This window comes from Pelobates fuscus, chromosome 5, assembly GCF_036172605.1.
Source record: "Pelobates fuscus isolate aPelFus1 chromosome 5, aPelFus1.pri, whole genome shotgun sequence".
In the NCBI taxonomy this organism is placed as follows: Eukaryota; Metazoa; Chordata; class Amphibia; order Anura; family Pelobatidae; genus Pelobates; species Pelobates fuscus.
This window is the reverse complement of record NC_086321.1, coordinates 45,024,562-45,043,161: the sequence shown is the minus strand read 5'-3', so window position 1 is coordinate 45,043,161 and position 18,600 is coordinate 45,024,562. Positions and strand designations below refer to the sequence as shown.

At 38.8% G+C, this 18,600-nt stretch overlaps 1 protein-coding gene across 2 annotated transcripts in view; it reads right to left on the bottom strand.

Moving 5' to 3' along the window:
• Window positions 1-18,600, bottom strand: part of IL11RA (interleukin 11 receptor subunit alpha) — a 157,358-nt gene that overhangs the window by 88,335 nt on the left and 50,423 nt on the right. Inside the window, exon 1 of one of the 2 annotated variants that reach the window (XM_063453792.1) lies at window positions 5,094-5,196. The exons of the other annotated variant lie outside the window; for it this stretch is intronic. The gene's annotated coding sequence lies outside the window, so the exon portion shown is untranslated. Of the gene's footprint in view, window positions 1-5,093; window positions 5,197-18,600 lie in introns of those variants that run through there. 2 annotated transcript variants of the gene reach the window in all.

Genomic DNA, 18,600 nt, shown 5'->3' with positions numbered 1-18,600 from the left:
AATGTCTATCAACCTGTTTAGGGTGCTGTAAACATTATACAGTTATTGTTTACAATAACACTATTGATACACAGAAAGTGGTGGTCATCAGCCCAATGGTGGAGTGTGGATCGGCACTTGCTGGTACACAGCGTCCCGCCAGTAGACGTCTTGACCAATTTTCAGTGTCTATGAGGATTAGCACTGTGTAACTGTTGCAAGCAGTGTAACTCCAATATCAGTGTGAGCTAGGTGCAAGGTTTATAGCTTTCCCCTAGGAAAGCATTGGATTGGCTGAAATCAGCAATTCTGATGATCTCAGCCAAAGAGGAGGGGCGGGGGTGGAGCCAAATGCCACGCTGGTCATCAGCATCTCCTCATAGAGGTGCACTGAATCAATGCATCTCTATGGGGAGTGTTAAGTATCTCCATGAAGAGCGTGGAGACCATGAACATCTGTAGCACTGACACAGGAAGCACCGCTAGTGGCTCTCTCAATGACTGCCACTGGAGGTGTCCCTAGGCAGCAATAAAACACTGCCTTTTCTCTTAAAAGGCAGCATTTACATCAAAAAGCCTGCAGGGACAGGCTATAGTCAGCAGAACAACTATATTAAGCTACACTAAGTTAATTACTTTGAAAAACTGGCAAAAGTTTAATTTCCGTATTCATGTGACTTGTAAAATGACGAGTACACTTTCAAACACGCACACACACACTGGAACTATTGCAATTACTGAACTTTCCTTAGTGCTATATAAATAAAATATACATACATATACTATTGCATTTACTATACTAATATCTACTGTAATGTGAATGGCGGATTGTTAAGTATGCATGTTAGTTCTATAATATGTGCACACACAATTACTGTACCCCTCTACTGTGATGTAACATGCAAAATACTAAGAGCATCTGCTCTGAATTCCCACTGAAATACTGACCATTGGCAAGGGTAAAAGTCACCCCTGGCGAATATGGCAAATATGTTTTTCTTCCATGCTCCAGGGAATGCACAGGGGCTGCATGACCCCACAGGCGCCTTGAATGTAAAACAAAAAAACTTAAAGAAAGGGGCACCAGCAATTTAAACCTCTGCGTGTAGAAATCTGCTGGTCATCCACCAGACGTCACCCAACATAGGAAATGAAAGTGCATGAAGTACTTCAAAGACTGCTTCAGACAGCTTGCCTTAACATAGAGACAGGGCTGACAGATTTATAGTGGATAGAGATCAACAGTAAGTTCCTCTCTCCTTTTAGAAGTGGAGGAACATCTAAGAAAAATATATATTAGAAAAGCATTAATGACAGCTAAATTAATGTAAAAAATTTATTGGTTCTCTAACTTCACGTACATGATTCCAATTTAATCGATAGCCAAATTGCTTGCAAATGTGTAGATGAAACGCTATAAAGCAGTAAAGGCTACAATTATGAAGTCCACAGGCAACCACATGTCAGGAATTGTCAGATGGCTATGCAGAAAAGGCCTTAGAGAAAAATAGTAAATGTTTTCACAGTCTTTTTAGGCTGACAAATAGCAGCTGTAAATAACTCTGAAACTAGACTATCACAAAGAGATATCTAGATTTGTAATGTTAGCAACACAGACACAACTGTATGAACAAAACACTGGCGTAAAAACACCATCGTTTTTGACCCAGCTTCTGGATAAGAAGAACAGGTAAACATTTTCAGTGATAGTCACCACAAGGCGGAACAGAGAAGCGGCTAGAGAGGACTTGCCACTGGAGAAAAATTAAGAAAAAAATATTTTCACATTGGGGACATTGAATCGATGCATCTCTATGAGGAAGGTTTAGTGTTTCCATGCAGAGGGTGGAGACACTGAATGGTAGTGCTGCACACTGTGCAGCACTGTCACAGGAAGCACCTCTAATAGTCATCTGATGAGTGGCCAGCGGAGGTATCCCTAGGCTGTAATGTAAACACTGCATTTTCTCTGAAAAGACAGTGTTTACTGCAAAAAGTCTGAAAGGGAATGATTCTATTCACAAGATCAAATACAATAAGCTGTAGTTGTTCTGGTGACTATAGTGCCCCCTTTAGATTGCTTAAATTTGTTTAAAATAGCAGACTTGCAAGGGAGAAACATCAACTTTTAGCATGTTTTGAGTGCTGTTATGAGTGTTTAAACAGCACGGGTTAATCACCAATAAATTTTTTTCCATGGGAGTCCCAAATCTGTCCACGACTGGCCCCCACCTGGTGCATTTTTTCATGTGGGAAATCTGGAAATGAGAGCACATCCTTCATCCTAACCATCCTAACATATAATTACAGTACACTCTCTCATTGTTCCTCCTGGTACACAGGAACATCAAAGCGGCAGCATTCAAAATATTCAGAGATCACACTTAGTTTCTCTTTAGTAGGTTGGGGGGAGGGGAGTTTGTAATTCAAGCACTTTTTTTTTTTTTTTTTTTTTTACAAGAACCACAGAGATCTGCTGCACAGCCCAGAAATTCAACTGTACACACAAATTGATCTTTAAAGGAGCAGGAAACTTCAATAGAGAGATGTTCTAGGTAGAGAGAAGACTAACATTAATGTACAAATGCAGATATGAGAGATTTTACAGAAGGGTTTAGAGCAAAAATGAAATTAACCCCCCCGCCAGCTGTCATAAAATATTTGCAGCTGGATCATTCTGGAGGGGGCTGTATATTGGCCATCCCTACTATGCAAGTACACCAGGAGATACAAGGGGTACAAAGGAAGGTATAGTTAAAGCTGATCGATTAGCTATTTTGTATCAATTTAACATCCCAAGTGTTGGTTCTGGAATCGTAAGGCGGTGGTGACATTACTTAAACACTATTTGTAAGTGTGCCATCACCAATGATACCACTGGGGTTAGAGGGTGCATGGCTTTTAGGTTATCTTTCAACCTCTGCTAGGGTTAGAGAACAATTCACTAGGACTTAAGCTTATGTGCCTTGTAACTCATCATTATAACGAATCATTCTCTAGTAACTGAAAATGAGCAAGAGTAATGGAGACACAAGGTTAGCCATATTGCATTGTGAATTTCACTTATGGGTACACTACTGTACCTTTCCGCTCTACTCCAATGAAATGCGATAGGGCCATTATAAATTAATATAAAGCCATTACAATGCCAAACTACTTTTTTTTATTGTGTGTTCGGATAGATTTATTTTACTAATACATGAGTTATTTTTTTCTGAGTGTTTAGGTACAAGCAGGGTGACTGGTATAGGGCATTGGTTGGGAGGCTGTGTATATACTGCTGGGTGAAAGGAGCAGATGAGAAGGTATTATAGAAGCATTGTAAATGTTATTCTAGGGGAAGAGTTCTAGGATAAGTGTACATATAAAACTGCAAGAACCCTTTAGAGCCTTTTTAAAGGACCTGTTAAAGCAACAATAACGGGAATGGCAATTTTGCTATAGACAATGTTGTGATACATAACTAACTATGTTGAATTATAAGGTGTTGAGTTGTACATCACTGCGGTCTATGTTTGTGCTTTATAAACATTATTATAACAGTAAGCCATGGGTAAAGGAGAGAGAAAGCAGTACGTTTAAATTGGCTGCATTTCCACTAACAGGGTAAACCACAATTCATTAGTATGTTTGCTATTTTATGATGAATGTACCTTTAAAGAACTTAGAACACATTTTAGTGTAAGTTAGCCTAGTGGCCGTGTGCCAGAGCACGCTTAATCTGTGCGGTAATTAGAGCTATGTCTGTGTATACTGTATGGCTATATGCCAGTGCCAGATTAATACATGGTGTATATAACCCAGCATATCATAGAATACACATAGTATATTCTATTCCCACATAAGGTAATTCATTAAATTGTGACATGTCAGAAATTCAAAGTGAATGCATAAACAATTTAAAACTATAAGCAAATGGACAAATTCTTGAAGTTGGTTCTATTTTGGCAATCTGGCAATATTAGACTAAAATTATAGATTCACTTTCGTTCCCAACCATTTACAATTGATATAATGTCATGTGATATATATATATAAATCCATATATACGCACGCTTTAAAATTTAAAATACCGCACAAAGAATGCTACAGAAACATCTACCTGTAAGAACTGAGCAATTGTTTTCACCATTTTAAGCATCATCTCGAAACTTTAGTTAGTTCCAGTGTTTTTGCACGCAGAATTTGACATGATTCTATTCACAATTATCTTAAAATATGTGCCCAGGCATCTTTTTTTTCTCGAAGTATGCTACTCAGGGCACAACAACTATTTTTTTATACATTAACAGAAAATGTATTTTCTTGCTAAAAGCATGTATTTTATTCTACAGTTCCCATCCACAGAGGCCAGTAAACAGGCATACAAAGTACTCTTAAAGAGACCAAACAAAAAGACAGACATTAATGCCAATCAACATTTCCCCTTGTTTTCTATCTAAGCTATCAATGGACATATCTAGATTATAGAAAGGCCTATATTCAGTGCAACATTGGAGACAATTCTAAACTTGGCAAGCTTTAATTGGTTTTCATGGTGAGTGCTCCACTTTTATAACTTTAAACCAGATGTCTTCTTCGCAAATAACTACCAATACAAATGATTTATAATAACTACCAATTGTTTTTTTTTTTTTTTTTTTTAAAGATTAATACATTTGCTGCACATCAGTTTATAAATGGATAAAGTATAACGCTTGAGATTAAATCAGTGTTTGGTGGTAGATGCCTTGAATCAAGGAGTATCTCTAATTTAAAAATATTCATTTCAACAAATTAAAGTCTAGGGATAAGCACAAAATAGACATCGGAGGTCAACATATCCAATGATAATTGGAATTAGAATTGTTAAAATATTAATGCAATTGTCAGTGTGAATGATCCATATAATGGTAAACGGTTTGCTTTAGAGGGCAATGCATGACCCCTTTTTCCACAAAGAAAAAAAGTGAAAGGATTCTAATTGGAATAATAGAGATTTAAAATAGAGAAGCAACTCATTACACTGTCAATATTCTTGAAATATTAGATCTCTACCTAAAGGTAGATGATGCTCTCCCAGTCAATGGTAATGATATTAATTTTGTCACCTAGCACAGAGCACCTTATCTCACCTTCACCTCCCATCCGATTCTCCTTCTCTGCACATTGTAGCGGATCTAGACGCCTGTGCCTGAGACAGATCCCGAGCCTTGGAAAGCAGCAATACACTCGCAGTGCAAATGATAAAACTAGTAATGTGAGAGAGAGGAGAAGGCTGCCAAGGTGGCCCAGCTCCCTCCCTCCCGATCTGTAACTAGAACCAGGCTCCCAGTCTCCGCCAAGAGCAGGATAGAGGTACAGCTGGGGAGAGTGCCAGCTGTACCAAATACATACATCACACACAGTGTCTGCAACTACTGCGAACCGCAGTAACACTCTAGCACACACACATCACACTAACAGTGTCTGTAACAACTGCGAACCGCAGTAACACTAACACGCACACATCACACTAGCAGTGTCTATAACTACTGCAAACCACAGTAACACTCTAACACACACATCACACTAACAGTGTCTGCAACAAATGCAAACCACAGCAACACTAACACACACACACCACACTAGCAGTGTCTATAACTACTGCAAACCACAGTAACACTAACACACACACTTTACACTAGCAGTGTCTATAACTACTGCAAACCAGAGTAACACTAACACACACACATCACACTAGCAGTGTCTATAACTACTGAAAACCACAGTAACACTAACACACACACATCACACTAACAGTGTCTGCAACAACTGTGAACCACAGTAACACTAACACACAACACACTAACAGAGTCTGCAACTACTGCAAACCACAGTAACACTAACACACACACACATCACACTAACAGTGTCTGCAACAAATGCAAACCGCAGTAACACTAACACACACATCACACTAACAGTGTCTATAACTACTGAAAACCACAGTAACACTCTAACACACACATCACACTAACAGCGTCTGCAACAAATGCAAACCGCAGTAACACTAACACACACATCAAACTAACAGTGTCTGCAACTACTGCAAACCACAGTAACACTAACACACACACATCCCACTAACAGTGTCTGCAACAAATGCAAACCACAGTAACACTAACACACACACACATCACACTAACAGTGTCTGCAACAAATGCAAACCACAGTAACACTAACACACACACATCACACTAACAGTGTCTGCAACAATTGCAAACCGCAGTAACACTAACACATCACACTAACAGTGTCTGCAACTACTGCGAACAACAGTAACACTAACACATCACACTAACAGTGTCTGCAACTACTGCAAACCGCAGTAACACTAACACACACAACACACTAGCAGTGTCTGCAATAACTGCAAACCGTAGTAACACTAACACATCACAGTAACAGTGTCTGCAACTACAGTGAAGTGAAGTAACACTAACACATCACACTAATAGTGTCTGCAACTACTGCAAACCACAGTAACACTAACACACACATCACGCTAGCAGTGTCTGCAACAACTGCAAACCATAGTAACATTAACACACACACATCATACTAACAGTGTCTGCAACAACTTCCAACCGCGGTAACACGAACACATCCCACTAACAGTGTCTGCAACTACTGCGAACCGAAGTAACACTAACACACACATCACACTAGCAGTGTCTGGAACTACTGCAAACCACAATAACACTAACACATCACACTAACAGTATCTGCAACAACTGCAAACTGCAGTACCACTAACACTCACACACACATCACACTAACAGTGTCTGCAACTACTGCATGCCACAGTAACACTAACACATCACACTAACAGTATCTGCAACAACTGCAAACTGCAGTACCACCAACACTCACACACACACACACACACATCACACTAACAGTGTCTGCAACTACTGCATGCCACAGTAACACTAACACACACACACACACACACATCACACTAACAGTGTCTGGAACTACTGAAAACCACAGTAACACACACATCATACTACAAGTGTCTGCAACTACTGCAAACCACAGTAACAATAACACACACATCCAACTAGCAGTGTATATACCTACTGCAAACAACAATAACACTAACACACACACACACATCACACTAACAGTGTCTGCAACAACTGCAAACCGCAGTAACACTAACACATCACACTAACAAGGTCCAGGAATATGAAACAGAACACATAAATGGACTCTATATAGTGTAGTAATATTTAATAGTATTTAGTATTATAGAATAGATCAATTAGGAAGTGCACTCACATTAACAAAGCCAAGTATGTGGCTTCTTTAGCCAGCATGGAGTGGTATGATCCCCATTCTAAGTGTAGGTGGTGTGGTGTCTACTTCGTGATATATATCAAAACAAGAGAACAGCAATACAGTGCACAGTGAGTAGTAGAATTGGTGGAAAATAAATAAAATTCACTTACTAGCTGAGGAGCAAAGTAAGGTTTTGCTCACTCCGTAAGGCTCTGGTGATACACTCCCCACCTAGGAGTAAGAAGTCCAGGCAATTTGTGGGGTCCCAAAGATAAGCAGGATGGTGCACGATACTTCGAAAATAATTATCTCTATTAATGTACAATACGACAAGAAAAGACAAATAGGTAAAAGTAGCACAACGTATTTCGTCACAACATATTGCTTTCACAATGTGGTGTCGAAACGCGTTGTTACTGTTACCCATGTAGCTTTTATTAATTTATTGTATATTAATAAAGATACTTATTTTCTAACAACACTGGAATTGCCTGGACTTCATACTCCTAGGTGGGGACAGCCCCTATTTTAAGCCCAAATTCCTCTGATGCTTTTTTCTATTCAAATGTGCCTCTTTTGTAGGAGCTCTATACACTTGGGTGACTAAGTGTATAACAGCAATAACACTCCCGGTAAGTGTCTTCAAACTACAATTACAATTTTTACTAAATTACATTTAAATTTTAAGAACTTTTTTATCAGTCATCTAAAATTTCTCAGAACAGCCCTACTCCTGACTCCACCTCCCCCACTCACAACCCTAAAAATTATAGTGTTTCACTTTGTACATTTTAACTGTTTATTGTATGCCTATGTCCACAGAGAGAGATGAACCCATCACCTTTCCCCAGACCTCACACTAAGAGATTGTTCTGAGTTTAGGTGAACTCTGTGTCTAACAAAGACTTTGAATTGAACGCTTTCGCTGCAGTCAAAAGAGTCTAAACACTGCAGCTCTTCATACACTGATCTCAACATTCCATTTTGTCTATTTGATCATTTTAATTTTTTTTTTATTTTTTTTAAGGCTCTGTCTATAACAATTTAGTAATGCAAACTGCAGACGCTTTCTGGTGAGTTACTAGCTACCACTAAGCACTTCCATCTTTGCTCCCATCACTCCCAGTTCTTGGCGGTCTCTTTCACAGACAGAGAGACGCAGTCTGATCGTTAGAAAATGGTTGCAGATCTGGCCAAAAATCCAACTTTCCACGAATCCATTCCCAGAATAAAACAAAGGAATGATTTGCAGGCTTTGCTGGCAAAGCAAAGAATGAAATTAAACGAAAACTATTATACGCTCTTATATTTGACTGTTTGAGTACCAGGAAAGGTTTCTGCAATTATCCCACAATGCATATATATGTGCTGTTGGCTGAGTACCAGAGCCTATGTTGATATAATCGGTTTAGCATTCGTGAGACTGAATACCTTCCTTGTTCTGGAAAGACATTTCTACCCCCTGTACTGAGCCCTTTAAGGTGTTTTTAGGAGATCTAAGGGGGCTGGCTGGGGAGCAAAAAGGGCTTCTCTGCAATCCCGCAAATGAGATCTTGTATTTGGGTTTAACTTAAGAAAAAAGAGAAATGCACTAAGGAAGGATAGACTTTGCTTTCAAAAATCGAAACATAAAAATTCTCAGTTTCTGACTCTGAGCTCAATATATTTAAATAAAAAAAAATAAAAAATCGACAGTCAACATAGAAATAAAATCTGCCAAAACTACGCTACTTGAATTATGAGACATTTGAACATTGCTTATTTACACGCTCTTCTGGAATTTCACAATATGAGAACATAAAGACGTTTCCCATGTCCAGAATAGTCAGTCAAGCAAAAACGTGCGCACATACGTGGGCATATTCAGAAAGGCATTCTGGGAAAATTGCTAAAACACGATCTCAAAGAACTGTTATGTCCAAGACAGACTTTTTGAAATGTTTGCCTGCAGGTGTGAAGGTATGTCTTACTTGCACAGTAGTCATTTTGAAATTTGTAATGTTTTGCTCTCACCACAACTTTCTTTAAGACTTAAGCTAAAACAAAGTTTGCGAAAAACGAATCACTTTTGTAACGGTACTGAAAGAGTTCATCTGTAGCCTTGGAGCAGACAGAAGGGTCCCTGGGGGCCACAGGCAGACACTGGACTTTTGCAAGTGAGAAGACTTTCAGAATTACTCACCATTTTATAGTGAGTCAGCCCCTTTCTCACCCCGCACCCTGTGACCTTCGAAAGACTGCCACTATTATAGCTTTTCCTGAAGGAAACTATGTGGGCGATAATAAAAGGCTTTCACTTTCTCTTTTCCAAATACAGACCTTACAGAGACAGTACAGCCACCAAACAGATAAGGATTACATTGAAGGATATCTGGAAACATAGACTGATACTGTTGATATCATTGGGGCACTGGCTTACGTCATATAAGTAATGGACAGTGTGATGAGTTGTGACCTTGTGATGAACTGGGATTAACAAGGGCATGTTTCTTGGTGAGAATATCTTGATTAGAGGGACAACATTAATGGCAATAATGGTAGACATAAAAAGTGTGCAGCTCTTACCTGTTGGTTTCAGTAAGGCTTACTGTCCTTTCGGTCACCTGAGGGTATCAAGGGAAGGAGCAAGTAAGGATTACTGCCCCCTTTCACACCTGCAGGCATTACACATGGTGCAAGTAAGACTTATTGCCCCTTCCACACCTACAGACATTACATCTGGGGATAAGTAAGGCTTACTGCCCCCTTCCACACCTGCAGGCATTACACATGAGTGCAAGTAAGACTTACTGCCCCCTGAAGGTGTTACTGTTGGCTGCAAGAGAGGTTTACTGTCCTGTTCAAAACCTGCAGGCATCACACCTGTAGACATGAGTATTGATGCGTTATACTATAAAATACAGGTTGCTTTTTCACAGATACTCAAAGGTAAAATGTTATAGAAATATTTGTGTTTGCTGCTTTAAAATAAAGAATGTATTGTAAATACTTTGAGGTGCACACATGTGAAATAATATTACATTGCAAAATGCATATTTGTGCAAAGTAAAATATGCATTTTCAATTGCTTAGTGGAGCAGACAGGGGGCAAGACACAAGAGAACTGGAAAAGACTGAGGCAACTAAAAGATATTTTTAATCTATGGGCCCACCATGAAGGTGTAAAAGATTGATGGAACCAACACTAGAAAAATAACTCTCCTGTCTTTCCTCTCAGCTCTGCTAATGCGACATGAATGTTTTGTCTGGAAGAAGGCACTTTCTAATCTTCTGACCCAACTACTGAGAAGCAAACTACTGGCACAATGATCACTTACGTGAATTTGAAGCAACAAGACTGTATTAGCAAGATTGGTGCTAGACAGTGACACGCAACATTTTTGGTGCCTGAACTTAACTATGCACAGAAATAAATTCTGGGAATAAATTCTGGGAATATACCTATTGATCAGAATGTGATGGGCTATGGCGTAATCAGCAGGCCTCACAAAAGCAGCCTTGAGCACCCTGTTTTAGCATGATCCAAGGAAATAACCTGCCAACCCCTCGGACGAGTCCATCTCTGGTCTTAAACTTATCGATGATTTATAATCTATGCTTCTAGACAAACCATCATTCTCGTCATATGTTTATGTAAAATAAGCGCTGGTCTGATGTCATCCTTCATTTTCCGGTTAAAATATTTCCAATAAAAGAAAGCAATCTGCTAATGACCTTTTAAATGTCTGGAGAGAGAAAAAACTGCTACCAGACAATTAATCAATCAATTGGGATCACAGTCTTCCCAGATGTTACCAACTGACAAACATTTACAGCAAGTGGCGATCACAGCAAATTAGATAAATCAATTTACTGTATTATGAATCAATGTAATAAACATGATGCATGTCTGTGAAAAAGCTCCTACCTAATGAGACCCTCTTTTATTTGTTTATTTTTTTTAGAAAGATCATAAAAAGAACACTAATATTTGTTTCAAATTATGTCCTGGATTGCAACTGTTAGAACCCATATTACAACAGAGCAGCAACAAGACTCCCTATTATACTGTAATACGAAGTGTGCATCATTTATTATATTGCAGCTCAGTACGGAGACTCCCATTAAAGGGACACTATAGGCACCTACACCACTTCATCTCATTGAAGCGGTTGGGGTGCACTCTCCCTGTCCCCCTTAGTCCTGCAATGTAAAACATTGTCTCTAGTGGCTGTTTACCAGACAGGAAGTTTCACAGAGTTTGACTCCATGAAACAACGAGGGACCTCCTTATGTTCTGCATGAGGACATCCAGCCTTCGAGAAAACTCCACAGGAAAACACAGTCAATGCTTTCTATGGGGAGGGCCTAATGCACGCAGCGCTCGGAGAAGGTGGGGTGTAACCCAGTGCCTTGCATCCGCGGTGCTGGAATCGGGTAAGTAAATAAAGGGTTATTTAACCGTTATATGTCCATCGCTGGGGAAAGGCAGGGGCTCAGGAACACGTTAGTGTTAGGAATATATCTTTGTATTCCCAACACTAGAGTGTTCCTTTACTACTACAGTCCGATTCCTAGACCAAATGTAACACTCTAATTCAGTACCTAGGCACCCTGTAACAACGATGCTTGGTATTGAAACCCCTGTTATACTGCAAGCTCGGTACCAAGATCCCCTTTAAGGAAGAACTGACATTTTCCATGTTTTCTTAATATAATGCTTAGTTATCTCGATATTTAGCAAATGTGTGTTTACGAGGTTTGAAAATAAAATGAAATGTAGAAACCTAAACCTCTTTATCCTACAACCGGGTGGCTCCATCGTGTCTTCCTCTCATTGTTAGAAGCTCTGTCCTTTGCACCTGGCAGAAAAATAGAAATTAAATAATGTTTATATTTCTCCTCTTCTTCATTTGGTGTGTTTGCCCTGGCCGTCGTCTTCTCTAAACTGCATTATGGTGTAATTTGCTAAACTCTTAATATACATTGCAAAGAAAACTGAGAATCTAATGAAAAAAAGAGAAAATACAAGGTCTATAGGTGATTTTAATGTTTTATTCAAAGATGTACATTTTAGAGAAGTGACAGTTCTTTTTAGTGCAAATCAGTTCTCAGTACTAAGCTCGTTAAAGATGCAGAGGATTTGGCACAATGTTTCCAATGATTGCTGGCAGATATCTGACCTCCTGTAAAGCGATGATACAGCTTCATTTGTCCCTGTTTTAAGTTTGCGAATATAAGGTTTCTGGGCTGGCACTGTCCCTTGGTCCTTGCACGCTGTGTGGGCGCTTGTCTGGCCTATTCGTAACTGGATAAAGTACCATGGAGGCACTTCAAGAGCCAAAGCCAATACTAAGCAGAAAACACATGGTTCTGAGACCAACGGCGCCTGATGCTGGTACAGAGACAAATAGTAACTGGCATTTAATTTACTGTCATTAAAAGAAACCTCTCTAACTATTACTTTCTTTCAGAAATAAAGAAAGAAAACAAACATATTAAAGGGACACTATAGTCACAAAAACAACTTTCGCTTAATGAAGCAGTTTTGATGAATAGATCACTCCCTTGCAGTCTCACTGATCAATTCTCTGCCATTTGGGGGTTATGCAGCGCTAGCCACACCTCCCTGCATATAACGTGCACAGCCTTCCTAAACATTTCCTGTGTAGAGAGATCTAGTGTTTGAACTTCCTTTATTGCACAATCTGTTTAACCCCTAAGGACGGCTGGCGTGCTATGTTGTCCTTGGGGACCCAGCTCTAAACGCCGGCGGCATAATAGCACGTCCACGCCGTCCTTCCCATTTACCTGCTCGCTGGCTATCCCCTGCCGGCGATCGCGATGGGGGGGACTTGCCTGGTAAAATAAGCAGTTCGTTTTAGCCCTTCCTTACTAGGTTCTAAATATATGTATCATTTTATTTTTTTCCACATTCATTATTTGTCAGATTTTAATACAGCGTAGGTGAGGTACATAGCGTAAAAATGCCCTTTCCATAGCGGTGGGTTTTGACGTGCCTTCTAATTTGTTGCTGGGGATATCTAGGAAGCTCCTATTTGTACTTATGATTTAGAAATATCTAAAGGTTGTTGAAAGTGGTGAGGGGAGTTTGGTGTTGGGACAAGTTCTGGAATGGCATTATTTGTCCTTTCATGAAGAAATTGTAGTAACGAATGATATTGCTATCTTTAGACTGTACAAAATCTTGTGAGTTCATACCCGGGCGAAAACTATTCTGCAAAAGTGGGGTGAGTGGGGATGGATTGTCTATGATCTGAAATTTCTTTGTAACTCTGCTCCATATTTCAATAGAGTTGGACAAGAGTTGGGTGGATAAAGGTCTGAGCGTGTCTGCGGAGCCATATATATGAAACAAAAAGCTTTTAACACAGTCTTATATCATATATGTAAATTTGAATGAGTTAAGCTCTAGATCACTAATGGCTAACTTTGGCAAACCAAATTTTTCTGAAACTTGTTGGGTATCAAAGACCACCATCACTGCTATAGATGTAGAAACCGTATAAATATTATAAACTGAACCAAAATCAGTGCTTGTTTATTTTTTTAGTACTACCAAAAATACCATGCTGACTGTTCCTCTAAACAGAGTAATAAACAGCAGAGTACATATTAGATTTTTGTTTCCCGGCAGTAACAATTTTACATTTTTCTCGACTGTTAATAAACTCTGTGTGTCTGTGATTGCATGAGTGTAGTTCGTCAGAAAACTGAAATAAATCTTTTATCAGCTATACCATGTTGCAAAACACTGACAAGATCTGAAGATGACTAATGCAAAGATACTACAGAGACAAGTTATTCTATTGACCCCCGTGTGTCACACTCTGAAATGTTGACTCATTTGAGACTTGAATAGCATAACAGATTATCTAGGTTTGATGCCTTCATAAAAACAAAACAATAAATAATTAAAGCTAACTGACAGGCTGATGCAACTGGTTTGTGCTCACCGTTAGTTGACCTTAATTTTATCCTTCTATATTCTCATCCGTGTGATTTTATAATCAATGTTCATCTAATGACAAAGGGTACACAAAAACATAGCAAATTCAAAACCTAAAATGATTTGAAAACACTTTTCTGACAAGGTACAAGCAACGTTAACTGACGATTCCTCGTTAATCACTTATGCCTCGTTTCCACTGAGCGGATCGGTTCGGTTCAGTTCGGTTCGCTATTTTGGGTGTTTCCATTATGAAAGTGGTCCATACAAGCGAACCGTACCAATCCATTCAGGGTCCTGCTTCAGATGTAGGGCCATAGAAAATGGAACGGTTCGGTTAGGGCGGAACTACTATACAATCCATTGATTGGTGGACAGGAAGAGCATTTTTTCTAAACCCTGCATGGCCCTGAAGGTCTGACTTGCAGTGGAAACGCTCACCAGAATGGGCTGGTCCATTCTAAACCTTCCAAACTGTACCAACCCGAACCGATCCGCTCAGTGGAAACGAGGCATTCGACTAAAGGACAAAAAAAGACTGTAACTAAAATATAATGTAGCAAAAGGGACAACATAATACCGGAGAAAGCAGTCTCTCAAGCTCTCCAGCCAAGCCTCTTTACTCACCTGGTTTCGTCAAAATAGGCGGGCGCGAGCAGGGAGCAATCAGACGCTTTCCCTTGTGCGAATGTGCGGCTTCGCCACGCATGCGCACATACTTCAGAGGGCGGCATTCATGCCGCCCTCTGAAGTCCTGAGCGCACTACCGCGCATGCGCGCGGTCGCGAGCTGAGCTGAGTGACAGCTCAGCTTGCGGTCTTTGCCCGCCCCCCTCCTCTGCTGACAGGCTGGAGAGAGAATACAGTGTTTACATTAGATTGCCAGCAGGGAGCTATAGATCATACCTGAACAACTACATTCAGCTGTAGTTGTTCAGGTGACTATAGTGTCCCTTTAAACATCCCTTACTCAGATAGTATTACAGAAGGCATTACAGCCACTTACCTCTACACAGTTAGCAGGAGTCTTTACAACTAATGTCAGGTGCTTTTGGGGCCATCAACACTATACAGAGTTGCAAAAGACAGGACTACTCTGCCCTGACTATATGAGTATTTGGATTCTTGAAAACTTTAGACTTAAACCAGAGACGTTTCCATTCATTATTCCTAGTACACAGCCACAGACAAATCTTTTGGATATATGTACAGTAATTCCTTTCTATCCCACCACTGGTGGCTGTCATCCCACCTGGAACGAATTTTAAGGACCCAGAGACTCAGTGAAGCCAGAACTTTCTACCGTTTGTTCGTTCTAAGTCGCAAGTTTATAGTATTCGTCTGTTTTGACTTTTTGTTCTGACTGTCATATGTAATTATTTTCCATGCTGTATTTTTTTTCTTTCCGTATAACTACTCTGACATATTTGATTACCCTCCCAGATTGGAATGGTTTACATTGTCTTGTATTTATGCAATATTTTACATATAGCCTGCTTCTAACATACTGTTAATGTTATGGAAAAGACACAAGTTGAATTTGATCCTGTTGATTCAGTTCATTAACTCCAGGCTATCCTGCAAATCCTATTTCTATTTAATTTGATATTTGAAATGTATCTTCGTATGGACTAAATATTAAAAACAAATGGGCTGCTATCACAGTATTACTGTTTCCAAGCTATTTTAGCATAAATCTTGACATTCAGTTTTTTTAATGTGCTGCAAGTTACATTTTAGTGAATAACCCCCTAAAATTTGTTTTAAAAAAACATAGAGCCCAAAACTTATATTCAATGTAAAAATTGTAAATAAAAGTGTAGCAACTGTAGTATATTGTCTGCATTAGTGTACCGTGTGGTAGTGTTTTAAACATAAATATGCAAGTCCACAATTTGCGCATATGTGAGAGTTAATTAGATAGGTCTGTGGAGGATCTCGCGAGACCATGGAATCCTCCATAGCAAGAGTCAATTTCCCTGCAGCCAACACTGGTGACGACCGGGTATATTGACACTTCTAGATGACGCTAGCTCTGCCCAGTATCAGGCGTAGGAAAAATACTGAGACAAAGTAGTTCCTAGTTTGTCTCATTATATATCTTGACTGGGTTGACATTTTAGTGAAATTCAAACACATTCAATAGGAGTATTTCATGAAGATTCTATCTTTAAATGCAGAAATCCACACCTCTTTAGGGCATCCATTTTAGCTCCCGTCAGTCTTTGTTATAAGGTCTGCCCATTGCACCTAAAAGTCAACACAGAGAAAGGAAATACAACATTGCTTTGATTTGTTCTCCTCAATTGCAACGTGTGCCCTGGTTGTGCCTGGACTGACCTAAAATGTGATGTAATTCGCTAAATTTATAATATAAATGTAAAAGAAAATGTGGCATTACATAACAAAAAGGTTAAAAAAAAATTACAAGTGATCTTAAACGTTTTATTAAATTGTGTAATTTCCATCAACCACATATTTTGTGGACCAAATGTTAAAGCCATATGTACTACGCAGTGGGGGTCTATTAACTAAAGAGAAAATTGTAGCTAACAAAAATTGATTTGAAAAATGGAATGCAAAATGACTCCTGCAGGTTTAAAAAAAAGTCCCCTGCTTTGAGAAAGTAATTTCTATTAATTTAAATTCCAAATTAAACATGTAAACACTAACATTTAAGTAAATCCCATATTGGAGAACAAGCCTGATTAAAGGTAGTAAATAATATTTTTTTATAATAAATATGACGTAATGTGAATATTGCGTATGTAAGGAGGAGTGTACAAAATATTAGTTTGAAGTACAAAAGTCACAAAATGAAAATATATTATACACATAATCGTTACACACAGAGGACACCGACACACACAGTTACACACACACACACACAGGACACTGACACACACAGGGCACTGACACACATGCACATTTACACACAGCAGACACTGACACATATGTACACATAGAGAATATTGACATACACATTTACACTGGTTAACTCAGGTTCCAGACCGTATAATGTTGTTTGAAAATCACCACATTTAGAATTCAAACACTGTCTTCTCAAACCGGTGTGAATTGGAGAAATCAGTGTCAGTTCTGCAAAGTACCATATTGCTTTGTAAGCCTGACCGGTTATGTTTGGCTATCAAGCAAGGTATGAAGAGCTAAAATAGAAATATTTCGGTTCACAGTGGCTAGCAAAGCATTCTTGACTTCTCTGGTAAAAATAAATAATTGTTTGTTTAACGGGTTAACGTTTATTCACTTGAAAGGGAATTGGAGAGCACATCTTTATCATGCATTTCTTAGTTGTGGAGCTGCTCTAAAAACCAAAAGAGTTTATTGTTATTCACGAAACAGAGAAGTGAATTGGTAATTTCATGGCAAAATAGCAACACAAACAATAAAAACCCAAATATATTTTTACATTTTTATCTATAAAGCTCAGTTCTCTAGTCAGTTCTGGAAAATTAATTTTAGTAAATAAATCCCTTTTCCTCATTAGTAATCTTCCTCAATATTATAAACACTACTGTTGTGGTTTAGATACACAGCCGAGTCTAAACCTATACTTTGCTATGTTGGCTGTGAACAAAATACTATTAAAATATATCTATCAAATTGCAGAAATTTTTAAATCAAATCTATTAGCCATTTTTTTTTTCATTCTTTTCTGCTTAGTGCATTTTACAACTGTTCATTCGTTTATCTCAAAATGCATAATTTCTCCGTTGGTATCCTCATCCTGTGCTAGTAATCAGATTGTCGAGTCGAGGTACATATTTCGCTTAACTCTCATGGGACTCTTATGTGGACATTCTGTTTTCAAATACCCACACATTATCTCTGTTGGTCCGAGATGTAAATATGGTTAGTATTTTAGGAACTTAACAGTAATCCACAGAGAGATCTGACAGTGATTGTTCACATCATAGGATCCAACTGTACCTCTGTGGTTAATCTGTCAGCAGAGAGTCTGGTATTATTTCTCAAAGACTAAACAATCTACAAATCTTGTATGATCCCTGCTCAAGAAGTCAGAGAGCAAGCTTTGGGGCATTCATAATTACAAGTGCTATCCACTAAACTCCATATTTTCACAAATTAAATCTGAATGATAAAACTTGGGTAAAAAACAGGCAAATTGTGACTATGGTTAAATTTGAGAAATTTTCAAGATGATCTATTTTTGCCTTAACTTTTCCATTCCAATTTCATTTATAAAACTCGTAATTTATTGAATAACCAGACAGATTATTATTCAACATAGGGTACATAAGCGTAACATTTCAAACAGACAAAGACAAACAGCTGCAGTAGTTGCCACGTCTACCGATTTAGATAACTACAAGATAAAGCAATCAC